A 26,849-nucleotide genomic window follows, 5' to 3' on the forward strand; every position below is an offset into this window, starting at 1 on the left:
GTCTCAATTGTCTCAAGTCCTTAATATATTGTATACTCAGTGTAAATAATAATAAATATTTAACTTTAATAGCGCTTTCATTAAAATCTCAAAGAACTTTATGCAACAACGACAACAAAAAAGACTTGCACTTCAATTTAAAAAAAGTGGTTAAGTAGGATGATCCTGGTAGTTCGTTCATGGTTGAGCAGTCAGCACTAGGAGGAAGACTACAGTAGATGCAAAAACAGCGCATGCCTTTTTTTGGCAACATTTTCCAATCATAGTCGCACACCTCATGTAGCCTAGCACATAGGCCTACAGTTGAAGGAGGAAGTTTACATAAATGTACTTTGGTGCGAAAAGTGCAAATCAATACCAGAACAACAGCAAAGGACCTTGTGAAGATGCTGGAGGAAACAGGTACAAAGGTATCTACATCCACAGTAAAATGAGTCCTATATCGACATAACCTGAAAGGCCGCCCAGCAAGGAAGAAGACACTGCTCCAAAACCGCCATAAAAAAGCCAGACTACTATTTGCAACTGCAGATGGGGACAAACATCTGAAGACATCAGTCTTGGTCAGCTTGGTCACAAATGGGTCTTCCAATTGGACAATGACCCCAAGCATACTTCCAAGCATACTTCCAAAGGCAAAATGGCTTAAGGACAACAAAGTCAAGGTATTGGAGTGGCCATCACAAAGCCCTGACCTCCATCCTATAGAGAATTTGTGGGCAGAACTGAAAAAGCATGTGTGAGCAGGGAGGCCTACAAACCTGACTCAGTTACACCAGCTCTGTCAGGAGGAATGGGCCAAAATTCACCCAACTTATTGTGGGAAGCTTGTGGAAGGCTACCCGAAACGTTTGACCCAAGTTAAAGGCAATGCTACCAATTTCTAATTGAGTGTATGTAAACTTCTGACCCGCTGGGAATGTGATGAAAGAAAAAAAAAGCTGAAATAAATCATTCTCTCTACTATTATTCTGACATTTCACATTCTTAAAATAAAGTGGTGATCCTAACTGACCTAATGCAGGGAATTCTTACTAGGATTAAATGTCAGGAATTGTGAAAAATGTAGCATAAATGTAGTTGGCTAAAGGTGTATGAAATCTTCCGACTTCAACTGTATATTTTATGATAAAGTTTGTATCCCAACTAAAGTGGCCAAATAACATCTTAAAATGCAGCACATTAATCCGCTTTACAAACGGTGTCGAGCCTAACTGTCATACATATGTTGCGCGTGAGTTTCAAATTTGGGGAAAATCATTTTCAACAGAACCTTTTATAATAAAGCATTACGTGCATAATCACAGTTGCCGCCACATTCGAGAACAGTGTTTTCCCTCTAAATGATTGCATTTTGGAACATTCGCACCTACTGTGGTGAAACGGAGGGGGGGGATCACATCCAGGGGGTTTCAGTCCAGAGCCATAAAGTGTTTCCCATTCATTCATTGTGAATACGGCATTCATTCATTGTGAATACTGCATTCATTCATTGTGAATACTGCATTCATCCATTGTGAATACTGCATTCATTCATTGTGACTACTGCATTCATTCATTGTGACTACTGCATTCATTCATTCTAAATACTGCATTCATTCATTCTAAATACTGCATTCATTCATTGTAAATACTGCATTCATTCATTGTAAATACTGCATTCATTCATTGTAAATACTGCATTCATTTTTTTGTTGTCATGATGTACTGCAAAACAACAACAAAAAGTGAACAATGTTAAAATTGCTTGATTGCTAGTGCCGGAATCTGTTTCTTAGACAGAATCAAAAGGACAAGGTTTAGGTTTAAAAAAATGGCCTCTGTGCATGTAATGTTTTAACCTGGCATTGCCGTGGTTACACTGACTGGCCTGTTGTGGTTTGTTTTCTATTTTTCTCTTCCCTGCACGTCCAATGAAGCACTGCTCTTAGTCACGGCTATGACGCTCAAACAATCCGGGCTGCTCGCCACAACAAGCTAAACTGACGAGGCATGGTTTTTCATGAGTGTGTTTCCTTCGCTGGAATTGCAAGCATTTTATTATATGGCCCAGGGGTCCAAAACACAGGGTTTGGGAGTAAACACACACACACAAGCATATCCACACACAAACAGACATAGACACGAATACACACACACACACACACACACACACACACACACACGCACACACGCACACGCACAGACGCACACGCACAGAAATCTTTTTTATTTTCCCTGCCTTCTCACTGGGTAGAACAGCACTATGGATTTGCAATATTTGAGTTTAAGTGTGTGATGCATGTGTGTGGTCTGATACCAAGATTCCTCACCCAGCCTGTATCCATTGTAGACTGAATACTGAGTATGTCACACAATAAATAAAAAGAATACAAGCGCTGGTGAATATCTTGACATTTCTGATCCTGCTTCATATTAAAACACTCTCAAGGAACATGGGGAGGGAGGGAGGGATTGAGAGAGGGACTCATCGTTGTGTGACTCACCTGTCCTTGTCACACCACAGGGTTTACTTAAACAACTCCAAATCTTAGTCCTAAATGGCACCCATTCTTACTAAACACCCCAAACAAGCACAAACAGGTACACCAAACAACCACAAACATGTACCCCAAACAAGCACAAACAAGCAATAACAGGTACCCCAAACAACTACAAACAGGTACCTCAAATAACCACAAACAGGTAACTCAAACAAGCACAAACAGGTACCCCAAACAGCCACAAACAGGTACCCCAAACAGCCACAAACAGGTACCCCAAACAAGCACCCCAAACAAGCACAAACAGGTACCCCAAACAGCCACAAACAGGTACCCCAAACAAGCACAAACAGGTACCCCAAACAAGCACAAACAGGTAACCCAAACAAGCACAAACAGGTACCCCAAACAAGCACTAACAGGTAACTCAAACAGCCACAAATAGGTACCCCAAACAGCCACAAACAGGTACCCCAACCAGCCACAAACAGGTACCCCAAACAACCACAAACAACCACAAACAGGTAACCCAAACAACCACAAACAGGTACCCCAAATAACCACAAACAGGTACCTCAAACAGCCACAAACAGGTACCTCAAACGAGCACAAACAGGCACCCCCAACCGCCACAAACAGGTAACCCAAATAACCACAAACAGGCACCCCCAACCGCCACAAACAGGTAACCCAAATAACCACAAACAGGTACCCCAAACAACCACAAACAGGTACCCCAAACGAGCACAAACAGGCACCCCCAACCGCCACAAACAGGTAACCCAAATAACCACAAACAGGTAACCCAAACAACCACAAACAGGTACCTCAAACAACCACAAACAGGTACCCCAAACAACCACAAACATGTACCCCAAACAACCACAAACAGGTACCGCAAATAACCACAAACAGGTAACTCAAACAACCACAAACACATACCCCAAACAACCACAAACAGGTACCCCCAACAACCACAAACAGGTACCCCAAAGAACTCAGGGTTGGTTGGGGTGATTAGTAGGACCCTCAGACGTAATTTATTATATCCAACTGGCCCTCGGGGGTTGCAGCTACAGTAATACAGCTGTTTAAAAGATTCCTCCATTCTCTCTCTCTCTCAATCCCCCTCCTCTTTCTCTTAGGCTTTAGAATCACTCCAAGACTATTCACAGATCTATTTATAATACCCTCTCTCGTCTTCTAGCCGTTTCTATAGGAGAGCTGGTTTTAAATAGTGAAAAGAAAAGGGGAGAAAAAAAGTGATTGGGTAGCAAAAAACATGACAGTATACCCTGAGAGGGACGGAGGGATGGGAGAGGAGAGGAGAAGCAGTGGGCGTCACGATGGCCCCAGGCAGGCAGAATGCAGCAGAGGAGGAGAGGAGGAGAGGAGGAGGAGAGGAGAGTTCTGAGTGCAGTGCAAGCCCAGACTTTAAATATGGTTCATTGTAGACCACGGTTATCTAACACCACCTAGTCTAGCCTAGTTTAAGTCTAGCCTAGTTTTCCATACCAGTCTTTCCAAGCGTAGCAAGTGCAAATCCAACACAGTTGAACAAAACTTGGCCGCACAATCAAACAGTGACAAATGCCCACACAGCATAGCAGCACACAGTTCATTCAACTCTTTACACTGCCTTGCTGTAGGCCTACACAGAGGTGTGTCCTGTCAACACTGTCATTTATTCATGAGTTTGTGTTTATATCCCATGTGTACATGTGTGTACATGCCCACAGTCAGCTGTCACTGCCTATAACAGTACTATAACTTCACTCTATGGAGTTTTCTAGAGGTGACCTTATATTGACAGAGGTCGCCCGATATCAACAGTAATATCCTATGTGGCCATACATTATACAGTGGGGCAAAAAAGTATTTAGTCAGCCACCAATTGTGCAAGTTCTCCCACTTTAAAAGATGAGAGAGGCCTGCAATTTCATCATAGGTACACTTCAACTATGACAGACAAAATGAGAAGAAAAAAAACAGAAAATCAGATTGATATTTGCAAATTATGGTGGAAAATAAGTATTTGGTCACCTACAAACAAGCAAGATTTCTGGCTCTCACAGACCTGTATCTTCTTCTTTAAGAGGCTCCTCTGTCCTCCACTCGTTACCTGTATTAATGGCACCTGTTTGAACTTGTTATCAGTATAAAAGACCCTGTCCACAACCTCAAACAGTCACACTCCAATCTACGGGCAGGTCTCGAGCACCGAGCCTGCACAACCTGTCCTGGCTGGATACTCCCTGTAGCCCGGGAAGTGCGGCGAGGTGGAACAGACCGCACTGGGCTGTGCTTTACGAACCGGGGACACCGTGCGTAGGGCTGGTGCCATATAACCCGGGCAGAGGAGACGCACTGGAGACCAGATGCCCTGAGCAGGCTTCACTACTCCTGGCTCGATGCCCACTCTAGCCCGGCCGATACGAGGAGCTGCGATGTAGCGCACCGGGCTATGCCTGCGCACTGGGAACACTGTGCGCCTCACGGCATAACACAGTGCCTGCCCGGTGAACCTCTCGCCACGGTAAGCACGGGGAGTTGGCTCAGGTCTCCTACATGACTTAGCCACACTCCCCTTGTGTCCCCCCCCAATAAATGTTTTGGGCTGCCTCTCGTCCCTGTTGCGCTGCCGTGCTAACTCCTCGTATCGCCGCCGCTCGGCTTTAGCTGCCTTCAGCTCTTCCCTGGGGCGGCGATTTTCACCAGCCTGTGCCCAGGGTCCCTTACCGTCCAAAATATCCTCCCATGTCAAGGAGTCCAGAACCCTCTGCTTCTGGTTACCACGCTGCTTGGTCCGGTTGTGGTGGGTAGTTCTGTAACGGCTGTTGGAAGGAGATGACCAAGATGCAGCGTTGTATGTGTCCATATTTATTTAATGAACACAGAAATAACAAAAATAACAAAGAGAACGACCGAAACAGTTCTGGCTGGTGCAGACACTCAACAGAAACAACTACCCACAACTCAAGGGCGAAACCAGGCTGCCTAAGTATGGTTCTCAATCAGAGACAACGATTGACAGCTGCCTCTGGCCTGGTATGTTTCCCAATCAAAGACATAGAAATACAAACATAGAACAAAACATAGAATACCTACCCACATCACACCCTGACCAAACTAAAAATAGAAACACACACACAATCTACAGTCAGGGTGTGACAGATGTGCAGAAGATGAATGTGCAAGTAGACATACTGGGGTGCAAAGGAGCAAGATAAATGAATAAATACTGTATGGGGATGAGGTAGGTAGATAGATGGGCTATGTACAGGTGCAGTGATCTGTGAGATGCTCTGACAGCTGGTGCTTAAAGCTAGTGAGGGAGATATGAGTCTCCAGCTTCAGAGATACAGTTTGATTGGCACATACAGTATGCACCTACGCACCTATGCAAGCACGTCGACACACACACACACACACACACACACACACACACACACACACACACACACACACACACACACACACACACACACACACACACACACACACACACACACAGGTGTTCCAAAGTTCTCCTCTGTAAGTCACGACTGGTTGAACGCTCTTTGCGTGAACATGTTGAGTTTCGGGTCACATTTGATAATTGAACTTGCTGTTATGTGTGCAGTGAAAAGAAAGACATAGCACATGGCATGCAAACAGCTGCCAAAACAACTCACATTAGATGACTCCATGCTGTCATGATAATAATAAATCATTATTTGGTGGGTGATTATACTACATACACTTCGCTGACCCTCAACACTGGGGCCCCACAAAGATGCGTACTCAGTCCCCTCCTGTACTCCCTGTTCACCCATGACTGCGTGGCCCTGCACGCCTCCAAATCAATCATCATGTTTGCAGACGACACAACAGTAGTGAGCTTGATTATCAACAACGATGAGATGGCTTACAGGGAGGAGGTGAGGGCAATCGAAGTGTGGTGTCAGGAAAACAACCTCTTACTCAACGTCAACAAAACAAAGGAGATGATCGTGGGCTTCAGGAAACAGCAGAGGGAGCACCCCTCTATCCACATCGAAGGGACAGCAGTGGAGAAGATGGAAAGTTTTAAGTTCCTCGGCGTACACATCACGGACAAACTGAAATGGTTCACCCACACAGACAGTGTGGTGAAGAAGGCGCAACAGCGGCTTCAATCTCAGGAGGCTGAAGAAATTTGGCTTGTCACCTAAAACCCTGACAAACTTTTACAGACGCACAAATGAGAGTATCCTGTCGGGTTGTACCGCCCTCAAACGCACAACTCTCCAGAGGGTGGTGCGGTCTGCACAACGCATCACAGGGGGCAAACTACCTGCCCTCCAGGACACCTACAGCATCTGATGTCACAGGAAGGCCAAAAAGATCATCAAGGACAACAACCACCCGAGCCACTGCCTGTTCACCCCACTGTCATCCAGAAGGCGAGTTCAGTACAGGTGCATCAAAGCTGGGACCGAGAGACTGAAAAACAGCTTCTAACTCAAGGCTATCAGACTGCTAAACAGCAGTTACTAACTCAGAGAGGCTGCTGCCTACATAGAGACTCACTAGTCACTTTAAACAATGCCACTTTAATAATGTCAACATATCTTACATTACTCATCTCATATGTATATACGGTATCTTATACAATCTATTGCATCTTGCCTATGCTGCTCGGCCACCACTCATCTATTTATTTATACAGTTGAAGTCGTAAGTTTACATACACCTTAGCCAATAAATTTAAACTCAGTTTTTCACAATTCCTGACATTTAACTTCTTATGGCTGCAGGGGTAGTATTGAGTAGCTTGGATGAAAGGTGCCCAGAGTAAACGGCCTGCTCCTCAGTCCCAGTTGCTAATATATGCATATTATTATCAGTATTGGATAGAAAACACTCTGAATTTTCTAAAACTGTTTGAATGATGTCTGTGAGTATAACAGAACTCATATGGCAGGCAAAAACCTGAGAAGAAATCCAAACAGGAAGTGGGAAATCTGAGGTTGGTCGATTTTCAACCCAGCCCCTATTGAATACACAGTGGGATATTGGTTATGTTGCACTTCCTGTGGCTTCCACTAGATGTCAACCATCTTTAGAAACTTGTTTGAGGATTCTACTGTGAAGTGGGACCGAATGAGAGAGGAATGAGTCAGGTCTGCCATGAGCATTCACATGAAAGGGAGCTCTGTTCCATCGCACTTCTGAAGACAATCTACAGTCAATCACACTTCTGAATTCTCCGGTTGGAACATTATTGACGTTTTATCTTCAAAACATCCTGAAGATTGATTCCATACATAGTTTGACATGTTTCTACGGACAGGAATGGAACTTTTTGACATTTCGTCTGTAACTAGGGAACGCGCTTCATGACTTTGGATTTGTTTACCAAACGTGCTAACAAAAGTAGCTCTTTGGACATAAATGATGGACATTATCGAACTAAATCAAACATTTAATGTGGAACTGGGATTCCTGGGAGTGCATTCTGATGAAGATCATCAAAGCTAAGGGAATATTTATAATGCTATTTATGAATAATTTGACTACCCAATATGGGGGATATCCTTTTGGCTGCTTTGATGTCTGAAAGCTGTACTCAGATTATTGCATGGTTTGCTTTTTCCGTAAAGTAAAAAAAAAAAATCTGACACAGCGGTTGCATTAAAACCTCTACTGACTCCCCATCCCGCATGCGGGAGCGTAATCATCGCCTGAAACTAATTAGCATAACACAACGGACATAAATATCCCTAGAAAATATTCCTATTCATGAAAATCACAAATGAAACATATTGAGACACAGCTTAGCATTTTGTTAATCACCCTGTCATCTCAGATTTTCAAAATATGCTTTACAGCCAAAGCTAGACAAGCATTTGTGTAAGTTTATCGATAGCCTAGCATAGCATTTTGTCCAGCTAGAAGCAGGTAACTTGGTCACGGAAATCAGAAAAGCAATCAAATTCAATCGTTTACCTTTGATGAGCTTTGGATGTTTCCACTCACGAGACTCCCAGTTAGTTAGCCAATGTTCCTTTTTTCCAAAAATATTATTTTTGTAGGCGAAATAGCTCCGTTTGTTCTTCACGTTTGGCTGAGAAATCGCCATGAAATTGCAGTCACGAAAACGGCAAAAAATATTCAGTATTAGCTCCATAATATCGACAGAAACATGGCAAAAGTTGTTTATCATCAATCCTCAAGGTGTTTTTCAAATATCTATTCGATAATATTTCCGTCGGGACAATTAGGTTTTCAGTAGGACCGATTGGAGTAATGGCTACCTCTGTATTTTACGCGAGAGTCACCCTGGGAGCCATCAGGTGACCACTTACGCAATGTAGCCGCCTACGGCTATTCTTCAAAATAAATGCGTAAAACTACGTCACAATGCTGTAGACACCTTGGGGAATACGTAGAAAGCGTAAGCTGGTTGATAGCACATTCACAGCTCAATAGGGACTCATTGGAACGCAGTGCTTTCAAAATATGGGGCACTTCTGGATTGGATTTTTCTCAGTCTTTCGCCTGCAACATCAGTTCTGTTATACTCACAGACAATATCTTTACAGTTTTGGAAACGTTAGAGTGTTTTCTATCCAAAGCTGTCAATTATATGCATATTCTAGCATCTTGTCCTGACAAAATATCCTGTTTAAAACGGGAACGTTTTTTTTTCTTCAAAAAAAGAAAATACTGCCCCTAGAGTCGCAACAGGTTTTAAGGAGAAGTGTATCTATATTTCCATGTCTAACTATTGTATTTTCATTGACATTTATAATGAGTATTTCTGTAAAGTGATGTAGCTCTCTACAATATCAACGGATGTTTTTGGAACTAGTGAAAGTAACACGCCAATGTATACTGAGATTTTTTTACATAAATATGCACTTTATCGGAAAAAAAACCATATATGTATTGTGTAACATGAAGTCCTATGAGTGTCATCTGATGAAGATCATCAAAGGTTAGTGATTAATTTTATCTCTATTTGTGCTTTTTGTGACTCCTCTCTTTGGCTGGAAAAATGGCAGAATTTCTCTGTGACTTGGTGGTGACCTAACATAATCATTTGTGGTGCTTTCGCTGTAAAGCCTATTTGAAATCGGACTCTTTGAGGGATTAACAACAAGATTACCTTTAAAATGGTATAAGATACATGTATGTTTGAGGAATTTTTGTTGTCTGAATTTGGCGCTCTGCACTTTCACTGGCTGTTGTCATATCGATCCCGGTAACGAGATTGCATTCTTACTAAACTAAGAAGTTTTTAAACCGAGTAAAAATTCGCTTTTTTAGGTCAGTAAGGATCACCACTTTATTTTAAGAATATGAAATGTCAAAATAATAGTAGAGAGAATGATTTATTTCAGCTTTTATATATTTCATCACATTCCCAGTGGGTCAGAAGTTTACATACACTCAATTAGAAATTGGTAGCATTGCCTTTAAATTGTTTAACTTGGGTCTAACGTTTCGGGTAGCCTTCCACAATAAGTTGGGTGAATTTTGGCCCACTCCTCCTGCCAGAGCTGATGTAACTGAGTCACATTTGTAGGCTGCTTGCTTGCACACACTTTTTCAGTTCTGCAAACAAATTTTCTATATGATTGAGGTCAGGGCTTTGTGATGGCTACTCCAATACCTTGACTTTGTTGTCCTTAAGCCATTTCACCGTTGGAAGTTTTTTACATTTATTTATTTATTTTTTAACTAGGCAAGTCAGTTAAGAACAAATTCTTATTTTCAATGACTGCCTAGGAACAGTGGTCTAATTGCCTGTTCAGGGGCGGAACGACAGATTTGTACCTTGTTTTGAACTTGCAACCTTCCGGTTACTAGTCCAACGCTCTAACCACTAGGCTACCCTGCCAGGGTCATTGTCCATTTGGGGTTTTCCATTTGCGACCAAGCTCTAACTTCCTGACTGATGTCTTGCGGTGTTGCTTCAATATATCCACATAATTTCCCACCCTCACCCTCACCCTCACGATGCCATTTATTTTGTGAAATACACCAGTCCCTCTTGCAGCAAGCACCCCCACAACATGATGCTGCCACCCCCGTGCTTCACGGTTCGGATGGTGTTCTTCGGTTTGCAAGCCTCCCCCTTTTTCCTCCAAACATAACGATGGCCATTATGTCCAAACAGTTCCACTTTTGTTTCATCAGAACAGAGGACATTTCTCCAAAAAGTACGATCTTTGTCCCCATGTGCAGTTGCAAACCATAGTCTGGCTTTTTTATGGCGGTATTGGAGCAGTGGCATCTTCTAAGCTAAGCGGCCTTTCAGGTTATGTCGATATAGGACTCGTTTTACTGTAGATATAGATGCTTTGTACCTGTTTCCTCGAGCATCTTCACAAGGTCCTTTGCTGTTGTTCTGGGATTGATTTGCACTTTTCACACCAAAGTAAGTTCATCTCTAGTCTCCTTCCTGAGCGGTATGACGGATGCGTGGTCCCATGTTGTTTATACTTGCATACTATTGTTTGTACAGATGAACGTGGTACCTTCAGGCATTTGTAAATTGCTCCCAAGGAGGAACCAGACTTGTGGAGCCCTACAATTTTCTTTCTGAGGTCTTGGCTGATTTCTTTAGATTTTCCCATGATGTCAAGCAAAGAGGCACTGAGTTTGAAGGTAGGCCTTGAAATACATCCACAGGTACACCTCCAATTGACTCAAATTATGTAATTTAGCATATCGGAAGCTTCTTAAAGCCATGACATCATTTTCTGGAATTTTCCAAGCTGTTTAAAGGCACAGTCAACTTAGTGTTTGTAAACTTCTTTCCAACTGGAATTGTGATACAGTGAATTATAAGTGAAACAAACTGTCTGTAAGCAATTGATGGAAAAATTACTTGTGTCATGCACAAAGTAGATGCCCTAACCGACTTACCAAAACTATTTACAAGACATTTATGGAGTGGTTGAAAAACGAGTTTTAATGACTCTAATCTAAGTGTATGTAAACTTCCGACTTCAACTGTGTGTACATATTCGTATTCCATCCTTTTAGATTTGTGTGTATTAGGTAGTTGTTGGGGAATTCTTAGATTACTTGTTAGATATTACTGCACTGTTGGAACTAGAATCACAAGCATTTCGCTACACTCGCATTAGCATCTGCTAACGATGTGTATGTGACCAATAAAATATGATTTGAATTATACACGTGTGAAATTGAAATATGTTTTCCGCAAATCCCAACTACCCCCGAGACACCCTCGGAGAGTGGGGTCATGGCCTGGGTCAGCCATTATCAACAGCAACCCTGGATCAATTAGAGTTAAGTGCCTTCGTCAAAGTCACATCGACAGATGTTTCACATTGTTGGCTCGGGGATTCAAACTATGAAACGTTTTGGTTACTGTCCCAACAATCTGATCGCTAGGCTATTTGCCACCTATGCCGTGAAGCAGTAATCAAGCTCGACATTGATAAAGCTACAACATAAAAAAAAATAATGATACTAGGCAGTTATTGTAAGCTGATCATTAAGGACTACAGATGACATCATACTTGGGTGTACGAACCCTTAAAGATACAGCACTCAATCATTCTTAACAGAGATGGCTATTGAGTGCTATTGGTGAGGAGATCAGGATGGGGTGCAAACAAAACCAAGCACACGCATGCACGCACACACACACACACACACACACACACCCGCACACACACACACACACACACACACACACATATAAATGTGCTTCATCTCGCCCGTAGGGGGCTGATACTGTTTGTTATCATCGAGATTAAAACCCATGAGAGCAGGCGTTTAAAGGAAATCAATATAGGTTATCAATAATGTATTATGTTAGTTTAGAATTACGTCAATCAAGCTTTATCAAACTGGTTTTTCTGCTTATTCAAAGAGAACAATGCCATATCCACTGGTTATACATCAAATGTGTTACATCAAGTGTTCATAGCACGAGTCACTTTTTTTTTACGTCTCTCGGTTTTCAAATCAGCAGTCTCTCTCTGTAGAAGAAAAAGTATTCAATTGGAAAAAAAGAAAGACAGAGAGATAGCGAGAGAGGGGCAGAAAAAGAGATAGGGGCAGATAGAAAGAGAGAAATAGACAAGGAGAGAGATACAGAGGGTGAGAGAGAGAAAGAGCGAGAAAGAGAGAGAGAGGCACAGACAGCATGAGACTCTCAGATCTCTCTTATAATGAACAGAAGTTTGTCCAGAAATTAAAGTGTTTCAAGGCCGCGATCAGAACAGCAGCAGGGCTCAACAGTGGGTGGTGGACCAAATGAACTCGCTGTGTGTTTCTATCTGCAGTGTGTGTAGTAGGTGTGTGTGTGTGTGTGTCTGTATCGTGTGCAGTCTTTAGCAAATTATTAGTGTGTCTGACTGTATGTGTTTTTGTGTGAATATACTGTATAATATACAAACCATGCTTTTTCAATGACACAGACTGACCAGGTGAATCCAGGTGAAAGCTATGATCCCTTACTGATGTCACTTGTTACATCCACAATCAGTGTAGATGAAGAATGGTCCAAGGGCCGCAGCATCCCTGTGGAACGCTTTCGACAACTTGTAGAATCCATACCCCAACCTATTGAGTCTGTTCTGAGTGCAAAAGGGGGTGCAACTCAATATTAGGAAGGTGTCCTAATGTTTGGTATACTCAGTGTGTGTGTGTGTGTGCGTGTGTGTGTGCGTGCGTGTGTGCTTACAAATATGTGTGTGAGACCCCCTCTGAGTACCATCTTAATTCCTTATAAGTTAATCCAATTAAACAGAACACAAGTGTGTAGGCAGCGCTGCCTGGCCCGTCGGCTCGGCAACCTGCATTCTAATCACGTAATGTACCAGCTGGCAGATAGCCCGGGGTGGAAAGGGGGTTACATCGATCACTGCCTCCCTTTTATTCCGGAGATATTCACAAAGTCGTCTCAATCGCTCCTCCACCAATATCATGGCACAATAATAAACAGACACGGAGACGCACGTCTGTTTATACCGTGGAGGTGGCCTAGTGGAATTCCATACGTGAGAGTTCCCAGGTCGTCCCTACTAAGACGTTGCAGGCTGCTACTGCAGACTGACACACTGGGGGGGGGGGGGTTATATTATGCATACAGTACTATGCAAATCTGTATCCTATACAGCTACACTGGCGGGAAAGTCGACACAGTCTCCCTGTTCACCTCCAGAGGTTTCAGAGTAATCTGAAAGTGTGTTTGTGTGTGTGTGTATTTTTTGAGGATTCTGTAATGACTTGACATAACATGAGTAGTTGAGTTCTCTCTCTCTCTCTCTCTCTCTCTCTCTCTCTCTCTCTCTCTCTCTCTCTCTCTCTCTCTCTCTCTCTCTCTCTCTCTCTCTCTCTCTCTCTCTCTCTGGTCTGGTCTGGTCTGTTCTGCTTCCCTCCTGTCTTTCTAACTACACTTGTTGCCAGGTTGATTTGTCCGACTGTCTTTCAGGTTCCTCCATTCTAATCGTTGTCTCTGTAGAACCTGGCTAAGTGTATTTAACGGCCTGTACAACATGCACACAAAAACACGTGCAAAAACACAATATTGTATTGCTAATGTCTATCAACTGTTTCACTAAGATGAGAGAAGAAACTTCAAAAATCCAGTACTGTAGGTGTAGATCATGAACAAAGGAGAAGTTTGGGACTCGAGGGCCAACTGTGACTTCCACCACAAAGGGAATGTTTGAGTTAGGCTTGTTGGCTTGTCAGAGAACAAGGAGAGGTAATAGCAGACTGGCTCTAACTCAAAACGTCTAGTCATCCCCTAATCACTGCTAATCACCATAATCTCCTCCATTCAACTGGTTCACACAAATCTTTGAGGTGATTACTACCTTAAACACACATCTATTTATCTAGCGTCTATTGGAGAGACAGGGTGTTCTGTCCATCACAAATACCTCTACTTTCTTAAATCCCTCTCTCGCCTCCCTCGCTCTCATCTCTCTCTGCTCTCTAAAATGATCTCAAATGCAATCGATGTCCCATTTCCCTTCTGAAAACGAAAGAGTATGACATTTTAAAGACGAAGAGAGCTCCTTTTTCCCCAAACACGGAGGCTACCTTCAAACAATTCCGCTGTGACTGGCACCTGTGTGCCCACAGCAGGCAGGGATAATAGGGCGAACCCTCCTCTCTGGCTAGAGCTAGCATGGGGAGCCGGACGGCTGGGAGGACAGAGGGGGAATGGTGAATCAGGTAAGCCCAGGCCAAGGACAGACCTAGGACAATCTGTCTGTCTGTCTGTCTCTGTGGAACAGCTGCTCCAGTGGACTCACATCCCCCACAGTAGAGTCCTCCTCACCCACGCACTGCCGGAGTGGTTCCCCTTCTGTCTCTGTCCTTATATCCACTCTCTCTCTCTTATCTCTGCCTCTCTTTCCCTCTTTCACATCTTCCTTCTGCCCAACTTTCTCTCCCTCCTCTATCACACCTCCAGCCATTCATTCCTCTCTCCCTCTATCCACCTTTGCTTTTGGTCCTCTCTCACCATACTCAAACTTCAATATTTTTACTCAATCCCTCCCTAACTTTATTCTGCTATGTATGCCTTGCTGCAGCCCATCCATCCAGGGCAACTTTTGAAAGGTTAAGGGGAAGTTGAATCATAACAAAATACAACCTTTTGAAATTTTTAAGTCCTCCAAGGATTTCCCTAAGATACACGGGATAGAGGGAGTAGCAATCAACCAATAAAATGTTATTTGTCACATACACATGGTTAGCAGATGTTAATGCGAGTGTAGCAAAACGCTTGTGCTTCTAGTTCCGACAGTGCAGCAATATCTAACAAGTAATCTAACAATTTCCCAACAACTACGTACTATGTACATGTACGCATATGGATGAAAGATGGCAGAGCAGCATAGGCAAGGTGCAATAGATTGTATAAAATACAGAATATAGATGTAATATGAGTAATGTAAGATATGAAAACATTATTAAAGTGGCATTATTTCGAGTGCATTGTACAAAGTGACTACTGATCCATGCATTAAAGTGGACAGTTATTGGGTCTCAATGTAGGCAGCAGCCTCTCTGAATTAGTATTTGCTGTTTTGCAGTCTGATTGCCTTGAGATAGAAGCTGTTTTTCAGTCTCTCGGTCCCAGCTTTGATGCACCTGTACTGACCTCACCTTCTGGATTGTAGCGGGGTGAACAGGCAGTGGCTCAGGTGGTTGTGGCTGATCTTTTTGGCCTTCCTGTGACAGGGGGTGCTGTGGGTGTCCTGGAGGGCAGGTAGTTTGTCCCCTGGTGATGCGTTGTGCAGACAGCACCACCCTCTGGAGAGTCTTGTGGTTGAGGGCATTGCAGTTGCCGCACCAGGCGGTGATACAGCCTGACAGGATACTCTCATTTATGCATCTGTAAAAGTTTGTCAGGATTTTAGGTGACAAGCCACATTTCTTCAGCCTCCTGAGGTTTAAGAGCCACTGTCGCGCCTTCTTCACCACACTGTCTGTGTGGGTGAACCATTTCAGTTTGTCCATGATGTGTATGCCGAGGAACTTAAAACTTTCCACCTTCTCCACTACTGTCCCTTCAATGTGGATAGAGGGGTGCTCCCTCTGCTTTTTCCTGAAGTCCACAATCATCCCCTTTGTTTTGTTGACAGTGAATGAGAGGTTGTTTTCCTGACACCACACATCGAGTGCCCTCACCTCCTCCCTGTAGGTTGTCTCATCGTTGTTGATAATCAAGCCCACTACTGTTGTGTTGTCTGCAAACAGGAGGATTGAGTTGGAGGCATGCATGGCCACACAATTATGGGTGAATAGGGAGTACAGGAGGGGGCTGAGTACGCACCCTTGTGGGGCCCAAGTGTTGAGGGTCAGCGAAGTGACAATGTTGTTTCCTACCTTCACCACCTGGGGACGGCCCATCAGAAAGTCCAGGACCCAATTGCACAGGGTGGGGTTGAGACCCAGGTCCTCCAGCTTGATTACGAGCTTGGAGGGAACTATGGTGTTGAATGCTGAGCAGTGGTCAATGAACAGCATTGTTACATAGGTTATCCTCTTGTCCAGATGGGATAGGGTAGTGTGCAGCGCAATGGCGATTGCATCGTCTGTGGACCTGTTGGGACGGTAAGAAAACTGAAGTGGGTCTAGGGTGACCGGTAAGGTGGAGGTGATATGATCCTTGACTAGTCTCTCAAAGCACTTCATGATGACAGAAGTGAGTTCTACGGGGCGGTAGTCATTTAGTTCAGTTATCTTTGCCTTCTTGGGTACAGGAACAATGGTGGCCATCTTGAAGCATGTGGGGACAGCAGACTGGGATAGGGAGTGATTGAATATGTCCGTAAACACACCAGCCAGCTGGTCTGCGCATGCTTTGAGGATGCGGCTAGGGATGCCAGCAGCCCTGCGAGGGTTAACACCTTTCAATGTTTTACTCACGTCATCCACGGAGAAGAGTTAGGGTTAAGATAGTGTTTAGTTAGTCTGGAAGCTTGACGTCGGTGTCCGTGACCTGGCTGGATTTCTTAATGTTTTTTTTTTTTTTTTTTTTTCACCTTTATTTAACCAGGTAGGCTAGTTGAGAACACCTTTATTTAACCAGGTAGGCTAGTTGAGAACACCTTTATTTAACCAGGTAGGCTAGTTGAGAACACCTTTATTTAACCAGGTAGGCTAGTTGAGAACACCTTTATTTAACCAGGTAGGCTAGTTGAGAACACCTTTATTTAACCAGGTAGGCTAGTTGAGAACAAGTTCTCATTTGCAACTGCGACCTGGCCAAGATAAAGCATAGCAGTGTGAGCAGACAACAAAGAGTTACACATGGAGTAAACAATTAACATGTCAATAACACAGTAGAAACCAAAGGGGGAGTCTATATACAATGTGTGCAAAAGGCATGAGGAGGTAGGCGAATAATTACAATTTTGCAGATTAACACTGGAGTGATGAATGATCAGATGGTCATGTACAGGTAGAGATATTGGTGTGCAAAAGAGCAGAAAAGTAAATAAATAAAAACAGTATGGGGATGAGGTAGGTGAGAAAGGGTGGGCTATTTACCAATAGACTATGTACAGCTGCAGCGATCGGTTAGCCGCTCAGATAGCTGATGTTTGAAGTTGGTGAGGGAGATAAAAGTCTCCAGCTTCAGCGATTTTTGCAATTCGTTCCAGTCACAGGCAGCAGAGTACTGGAACGAAAGGCGGCCAAATGAGGTGTTGGCTTTAGGGATGATCAGTGAGATACACCTGCTGGAGCGCGTGCTACGGATGGGTGTTGCCATCGTGACCAGTGAGCTGAGATAAGGCGGAGCTTTACCTAGCATGGACTTGTAGATGACCTGGAGCCAGTGGGTCTGGCGACGAATATGTAGCGAGGGCCAGCCGACTAGAGCATACAAGTCGCAGTGGTGGGTGGTATAAGGTGCTTTAGTGACGAAACGGATGGCACTGTGATAGACTGCATCCAGTTTGCTGAGTAGAGTGTTGGAAGCCATTTTGTAGATGACATCGCCGAAGTCGAGGATCGGTAGGATAGTCAGTTTTACTAGGGTAAGCTTGGCGGCGTGAGTGAAGGAAGCTTTGTTGCTTCCAGCGGTTATGATATCGTTGAGTACCTTGAGTGTGGCTGAGGTGCACCCATGACCGGCTCGGAAACCAGATTGCACAGCGGAGAAGGTGCGGTGGGATTCGAGATGGTCAGTGACCTGTTTGTTGACTTGGCTGTAGTCTGTGATTTCCTGTAGACCCTGCAACATACGTCTCATGTCTGACCCGTTGAATTGCGACTCCACCTTGTCCATGTACTGGCATATTGCTTGTTTGATTGCCTTGCAGAGGGATTAGCTACACTGTTTATATTCAGACATATATTCAGACATATTCCCAGACCTCTTTCCATGGTTAAATGTGGTGGATCATGTTTTCAGTTTTGCGCAATTGCTGCTAACCATCCACGGTTTCTGGTTAGGGTAGGTTTAATTAGTCACAGTGGGTAAAGCATCTCCAATGCACTTCTATATAAACACACTCACTGAGTCAGCGTATAGGTCGATGTTGTTCTCTGAGGCTGACCGGAACATATTCCAGTCCGCGTGATCAAAACAATCTTTAAGCTTGGCTTCCCATTGGTTGGACCAGTGTTGAATGGTTCTCGTCACTGGTACATCCTGTTTGAATTTCTACCTATAAGACGGAAGGAGCAAGATGGCGTCGTGGTCGGATTTGCCGAAGGTAGGATGGGGAGGGCTTTGTATGCATCGCGGAAGTTAGAGTAGCAGTGGTCGAGGGCATTGCGCATGCTCGTAGCGCAATCAATATGCCGGAAGAATTTAGGTAGACATGTTGTCAAATTTGCTTTGTTAAAATCCCCAGCTACAATAAATGCAGATTCAGAATGTATGGTTTTGTCACGTCCTGACCTTAGTTTCTTTTTAATGTCTCTATTTTGGTTTGGTCAGGGCGTGAGTTGGTGTGGGCATTCTATGTGTTTTTCTGTTTTCTATTTCTATGTGTTTGGCCTGGTATGGTTCCCAATCAGAGGCAGCTGTCAATCGTTGTCTCTGATTGAGAACCATACTTAGGTAGCCTTTTCCCACCTGTGTGTTGTGGGTAATTATTTTTCCGTGTGTGTTTGTGTGCACCTCGGTTGCGTCACGCTCTTTGCTGTTTACCTTTGTGTCTTTTGGTTATTTCGGTTTCACTTTCATTAAAAGATGTGGAACTACATGCACGCTGTGCCTTGGTTGATTTATGACAGGGAGTTTGAGGATAGCGAGCGTGACAGGTTTCCAGTTTGCATATAGTCCAGTGAAGTTCCTTGATGTCCGTCTTGGTGTATGCTTGAGGGGGAATGTAAACAGCTGTGACTGTAACTGAAGAGAATTCTCTTGGTTGGTAAAATGGTTGGCACTTGATTGTAAGGAATTCTAGATTGGGTGAGCAGAAGGACTTGAGTTCCTGTATGATGTTATGGTTACACCATGAGTCGTTAATCATAAACCATACACACCCGCCCTTCCTTTTCCCCAGAGAGATGTTTAGCTTTGTCAGCGCGATGCATGAAGAATCCTGGTGGATGAACCGATTCCGACAACATATCCCGAGAGAGCCATGTTTCCGTGAAACAAAGAATGTTACAATCTCTGATGTCACTCTGGAAGGCAAACCTTGCTCGAATTTCATCTACCTTGTTGTCAAGAGACTGGACATTGGCTAGTAGTATACTCGGGAGCGGTGTGCAATATGTACGTCTATGGAGCCTGGCCAGGTGGCCGCTTCGTCTGCGCCTTCTGCGGCATTGTTGATCTTGGATTGCCTATTGGAATTAGCTCCATTGTCCTGGGTGGTGGTTCGAACAGAGGACAAAGTCATATTCCTGGTCGTAATGTTGGTAAGTTGACGTTGCTCTTATATCCAATAGTTCTTCCCGACTTAAGATTTCCTGGGTGAACAGTGTAAGAAATAATACATTAAAAAAACTAAATACTGCATAGTTTCCTAAGAACTCGAAGCGAGGCGACCATCTCTGCCAGCGCCATGCTGTTGAATGGAGGTGGGAGCTTGGATAGAGGGAGGGATAGAGGGATAGAGGGAGGGATCGAGAGAGGGAGGGATAGAGGGAGGGAGACAAAGGAAGGAGATGAGAAAGATGGAAAAGGGGGGGTGGGTGGGTGGGTGGGTGGGGGGGTAAATATGGGAAAGAGCTGTGTGGTCATATACTAGAATCAAATAGAATAAGACCCATCATTAAGAAAAAAACATCTTCATATGTTTGTTTACCTAGCTGAATCACTCATGTGCAGCAGTGAGACACAATCACATTCTGACATTACACTAACACAACCACGTTCAACATCTCCCCAATGCCAGGCTAATAGGTGTTGTGGACAGATAGATGAGTGATCAAAGTTGGTGAGATGCACACAGCAAGAACCTTGAGCTGAGAAAAAAATAAAATAAAAAAAGTGGGAGAAACACAGATTGAGAAAATTGATTTGTGCACATCCAGCCTTAATAGATGCTGTGATTTTGCTGCGCCGCAGGGCTGATGCTTTAATTAAATATAACCGTACAGGTAACTGCCAAAATAATGGAAACACTTGAGTAAATGAGGAATGTAAGTTATATTAAAAGCGGGTGCTTCCACACAGGTGTAGTTCCTGAGTTAGTTAAGAAGTTAACATACTATCATGCTTAGCGTCATGTATAAAAATGCTGGGCTGGCCATTATTTTGGCTACCATGGTTATGCCCCCATAGAATGACAATGCCCCCATCCACAGGGCATGAGTGAGTGGTCCCTGAATGGTTTGATGAGCATGAAAACAATGTAAATCATATGCCACGGCCATGTCAGTCACCTTATCTCAACCCAAATGAACACTTATGGGAGATTCCACCACCATCAACAAAACACCAGAAAATTGAATTTCTTGTGGAAGAATGGTTTCGCATCCCTCCAATAGACGTTCAGAAACGTGTACTATGCCAAGTTGTATTGAAGCTGTTCTGGCTCATGGTGGCTCAACGCCTTATTAAGACACTTTATGTTGGTGTTTCCTTTATTTTGGCAGTTACCTGTAGATCTTCCCCTCTTCATTATTATGCGTGGGGCACTGAGCAGTAAAGCACACGGGGAGATGCTTATGCAGCACTTGTTTTAATTCTGATTCATGATTCTCCTTCCTGACAGAGGTCAGATGTGCCTGTCGGGCAGACAGTTAGCTATGGGAGTGGTATTTCAACAGCGCTGCCGACACTGACTGCATACAGTATGCGTGCAAACACACAGGAGAGAGGGATGAGAGAGAGGGATGAGAGAGAGGGACGAGAGAGAGGGAGGAGAGGGAGGGAGTGAGTACTAGCCACCCCTTTATTGAACACGGTGAGTGTGAAAGTGGCTGCTCTCCACTAGACTGCAGGGGCAACGTAAGAAGTTAATAAAACAGTCAAGGACGTAATTTTCTTGCCTACTGGTGTGAACTGTGAATCACCACTGTTTTCACTCACACTTTCACTGAGCAGCCTGAAAAACAATTCTATGAAGATGATTGTTGTGTTGTGGATGTGTGCGTGCATGTGTGCACGGGTGTGTATATGAGTGTGTTTAGGTTTATATTGCGTAACCCCACTCTGTTGTTCATTGGCAGGGTGGATAGCAAATATGTGGTAGGTGGGCTGCATTGAATTTAAAGCTCATGGCCGGGATAGGCTAATGAGTTCCCTCATACCCTGTCTCCATGGCAGGAAATGGCCTAGGGTGTGGTGGGGAAGGTGAGACCACCTCTGGGGTGGACAGGCGGAAGGGTGTAACATGGACCGGCGGGGTGCTGTGCCGGGGGCCAGAAAAAGAAGCTGCAGGACCCGAGGAGCCAGGGCCCGAGGAGCCAGGACTCAGTAGGACAGAAGAGGAGCTGTGTTCTCTAAGACTGGTCTCTACTAGAATGGAACAGAATGGATTTTTCATTATGGAAAGGAGAGGAAGATGATTAATTAGATAACTGACACTACTCAGGCAGTTCTGTTTGCCTGGGTTCCGGGTAAAGCGAAAATAACATTCCTACTTTGAAAAATTAGACTGTCCGTCAATATTTACTTGAATTAAATGATGCGTAGGTAAACATTTTATGTAAAAAGTTCTCTCAGCACATTAGTGTAATTTCTGTCCAACCTTGAACATACTGTACAATAACAGAAAACGTACAATATAATTTGCTTAAAAAGAGGAAGGGAATGGCAGCTGTGGGAGAAGTCTTTTGTTTTCTCCTCCTGCTCACACTGCTGCCTGGAATAAATATAATTCTTTATCATTGAACCCAATAAGAGAAACTATGAAAAAAGATGAGCTGTGACTTTTAGATGCTTTCATAACGTCGTTTGGTATTCTTGTGGGAGCTTCTGAGGAAGGGGAAATGGTATGAGTTGAACAGAAAAAAAGCACAAATAAACAGTGAATGAAGAAAGCGTATCACTCTGTCTTGCGAGAGGGTCCTGGGAACAAGGTAATCTTTAGTTTGCCGAACACTTTTCCTTATTTTTCTCGTCGTGTTACGCAAATGTGTGCCTCAGAAGTGGGAAAATTGAGAGTTACAGTACTTAGTAGGAATGGGCTCTAGCTAAATGCATGATGGGGGTTAATTGCACCAAAACAGCCCATGTTTGAAGTGTAGAAATGTTTGTGGGGTAATTGAATTTGTGAGCTGGCAGCAGTTCACCGACATCCCATGTCACATTTACTGCTAGAAACTCACCCTGATTAAATGAGTTGAAAAACAAACCCTCATTCAAAAAGAGTCTGTTTAGAGGCATCAGTTTTGCACTATATATACAGAAGTATGTGGACACCCCTTCAAATGAGTGGATTCAGCTATTTCAACCACACCCTCTGCTGACAGGTATATAAAATCGAGCGCACAGCCATAGACAAACATTGCTAGTAGAACGGCCGTACTGAAGAGCTCAGTGACTTTCAACATGTCACCATCATAGGATGCCATATTTCCAACAAATCAGTTCGTTAAATTTCGGCCCTACTAGAGCTGTCCCGATCAACTGTAAGTGCTGTTATGTGTCGAGTGCTGAAACACGTTGCACCTAAAAATCATCTGTCCTCAGTTGCAACACTCACTATCAAGTTCCAAACTGCCTCTGGAAACAACGTCAGCACAAGAACGGTTCATCGGGAGCTTCATGAAATGGGTTTCCATGGCCGAGCAGCCGGACATAAGTTTAAGATCACCATGCGCAATTCCAAGCACCAGCTGGAGGGGTGTAAAGCTCTTTCCTATTTCAGCATGACAATGCCCCTGTGCACAAAGCGAGATCCATATAGAAATGGTTTGTCGAGATCTGTGTGGAGAACTTGAATGGACTGCAGAAAGCCCTGACATCAACCCCATCAAACACCTTTGAGATAAACTGGAACGCCAACTGCGAGCCAGGCCTAATCACCCAACATCAATGCCCAACCTCAAGAATGCTCTTGTGGCTGAATGGAAGCAAATCTCTGCAGCAATGCTTTAACATCTAGTGGAAAGCCTTCCCAGAAGAGTGGAGGCTGTTACAGCAGCAAAGGGGGGACCTACTCCATATTAATGACCATGATTTTGGAAAGAGATCGACAAGTGTGTAGTCTATATGATGCAATGACCTGTCTGCTATTCTTTCTCTGTATTCATTACTTTGAACATTAATTGTTTCAAAGTAGATCTTCTAGTGCTAGTGTGCATTATTAGTGTGATGAGCTAATGAGTGTTTGGACATCTCAGAGTGTGTGTGTGTTTGATCTTGTGTATGTAACTGTGTGTATACTATGTAACTGTGTGTGTGTGTGTGTGTGTGTGTGTGTGTGTGTGTGTGTGTGTGTGTGTGTGTGTGTGTGTGTGTGTGTGTGTGTGTGAAGCTGATTGGCACGCTGCTCTCTCTGTTTGCTGTTTTCTGTTTGCCTCAGGGGAGCGCTGGGGTGCCGTTCACACGCCGACATTACTGAACCACCACGTTCCTCAAACAGGGCCAGAAGACACAGTGTACTCACCCACCCACTGCCAGGAGAGAAAGAAAGGGGCTATGAAGGGAGGGAGACAGACAGAGAGAGGGAGAGAGAGAGAGAGAGAGAGAGAGAGAGAGAGGGGGGCGAGATAGAGAGAGAGAGGGCGAGAGAGAGAGAGATGAGAGAAAGAGAGAGAGAGAGAGAGAGAGAGAGGAGAGAGAGAGAACATACTGTATCCAGAATATACTGTATATTACAAATATTTTATTTGTCTACAAGCTGTTATACATCTCATGTTTTGAATGGCATTGATTGTCACACCCTGACCTTAGACATCCTTATTTATTCTCTATGTTTGGATAGGTCAGGGTGTGACTCGGGTGGGAGAATCGATGTTTTCTATTTCTTTGTTATTTTTGCCTAGTGTGGTTCCCAATCAGAGGCAGCTGTCTATCGTTGTTTGGGGATCATATATAAGTTGTCATTTTCCATTTGGGTTATGTGGGGTGTTTTACGTTTAGTATCTGTGCCTGGTGGAACTGTTCACGTTTGTTTGCGTGAGTCTTGACAATGAAGATCATGAACACTTTCCACGCAGCGCTTTGGTCCACTCTTCCTTACGACGAGCGTTACAGAACACCCCACCAAAAAAGGACCAAGCAGCATGGCCGGGAGGAGCAGGGATCCTTGGTCCCGGAGAAAAGGGAGTGGAGGACATCCTGGACCTGGGAGGAGGTAATGGCAGGGGACAAGACCCTGCCATGGAAGCAGGCGGAGGCAGCCAAAGAGGAACGGCGACGATACGAGGAGTCAAGGCAACGACGGAAGCACGAGAGGCACACGTTTTTGTTTTGTGGGGTGTTTTCCGTTTAGTATCTGTCCCTGACAGAACTGTTCGCTTTAGTTTTTGTATTCGTCATTTTTGTTTGCGTGAGTCTTGACAATAAAATCATGAACACTTTCCACGCTGCGCTTTGGTCCACTCTTCCTTACGACGACGAGTGTTACATTGATTTTTGCATTTGCATGGGACAGAAGTGATAACTTGGAGGGGTAGTAGGGGGGGTCTTGAAGGCAAAAAGGTGAGGGGGATGTGAGAAATTGATTTTCTTCTCCTTCACAGCGTTGGGCAAAGTTAAAGCAATTCTGAAAGTATCCAATGCTCACTGAAGTATTGGAACTGGCTGTGTAAACAGTAGATTCTTAAATTGAAGGTCCAAGTCATGACGTCTACAGTTTAATGCAGTCATGTAAATTATTTTAGTCGAACCCCCTGTGGTTATTTAGTGGCAGGGCACTCAACTCCAGGTCACTTAATGCACCTTCTGAATAATTTCTGATAAGGTGAAGGAAAGACGCTCACTGTTAACATATTTTATTTATTAAGCAACTATTCAAAGCTTGATGTTTCGGCCTTCACCATAACCATCATTGGTTAGCCAGGGTCTGTTTTAGACCAGGAGTAAACAGGCAATTGGACTTACTGGTCTATGATTGACTATTACTTGATCGGTCACACTATAAACAAACAAAAAAAGTCAAACTAAAATCTGTCACACTGAAACTAATTTATGAAGTCATTATAGGGCATTGAGAGAGGAGAATCAGCATCCTAACCCCCTGGAGGACTGGAGTTGAAAACCCCTGTTTTCTTTCTGTCCATATGAAGAGTTGCATTCCAAAACCCCATTTCCAGTAATGCTGGTAAATGAGCTTTTATTGTTTCAAGAAATGATAAAAGAGCGGTGTTTTTTTAATCAAGGCATGGGGCTGTTCAATGACAGACCTGTATCTGTTTAACATCAATCACTTCATGGTTTCATTTCAGAGAGAAAAATCATGTATTTGTTTTCAAAATGCTATAAATCTGCCTCATTCTCAGAGAAACAAGTAGTACTCAAATCAAATCACATTTTATTGGTAACATACACATGGTTAGCAGATGTTAATGTGAGTGTAGCGAAATGCTTGTGCTTCTAGTTCCGACCATGCAGTAATATCTAACAAGTAATCTAACAATTTCACAACTACCTTATACATACAAATGTAAAGGAATGAATAAGAATATGAACATATACATATATGGATGAGCGATGGCCGAACGGCATAGGCAAGATGCAGTAGATGGTATAGAGTACAGTATATACATATGAGATGAGGAATGTAGTGTATGTAAACATTATATAAAGTGACATTGTTTAAAGTGACTAGTGATACATATATTACATCCAATTTTTAATGATTAAGTGGCTAGAGATTTGAGTCAGTTTGTTGGCAGCAGCCACTCAATGTTAGTGATTGCTGTTTAACAGTCTGATGGCTTTGAGATAGAAGCTGTTTTTCAGTCTCTCGGTCTCAGCTTTGATGCACCTGTACTGACTTTGAGGTACCTGGTGTAGGTGTCCTGGAGGGCAGGTAGTTTGCCCCCGGTGTGTTGTGTTGTGCAGACCTCACTACCCTCTGGAGAGTTGTATGGTTGTGGGCGGAGCAGTTGCCGTACCAGGCAGTCATACAGCCTGACAGGATGCTCTTGATTGTGCATCTGTAAAGGTTTGTGAGTGTTTTTGGTGACGAGCCAAATTTCTTCAGCCTCCTGAGGTTGAAGAGGCACTGTTGCGCCTTCTTCACCATGCTGTCTGTGTGGGTGGACCATTTCAGTTTGTCCGTGATGTGTACGCCGAGGAACTTTCCACCTTCTCCACTACTGTCCCGTCGATGTGGATAGGGAAGTGCTCCCTCTGCTGTTTCCTGAAGTCCACGATCATCTCCTTTGTTTTGTTGACTTTAAGTGTGAGGATATTTTCCTGACACCACACTCCGAGGGCCCTCACCTCCTCCCTGTAGGCCGTCTCGTCGTCGTTGGTAATCAAGCCTACCACTGTAGTGTCATCTGCAAATTTGATTTGATGATTGC

The sequence above is a fragment of the Oncorhynchus kisutch genome, linkage group LG19 (genome assembly GCF_002021735.2).
Source record: "Oncorhynchus kisutch isolate 150728-3 linkage group LG19, Okis_V2, whole genome shotgun sequence".
In the NCBI taxonomy this organism is placed as follows: domain Eukaryota; kingdom Metazoa; phylum Chordata; class Actinopteri; order Salmoniformes; family Salmonidae; genus Oncorhynchus; species Oncorhynchus kisutch.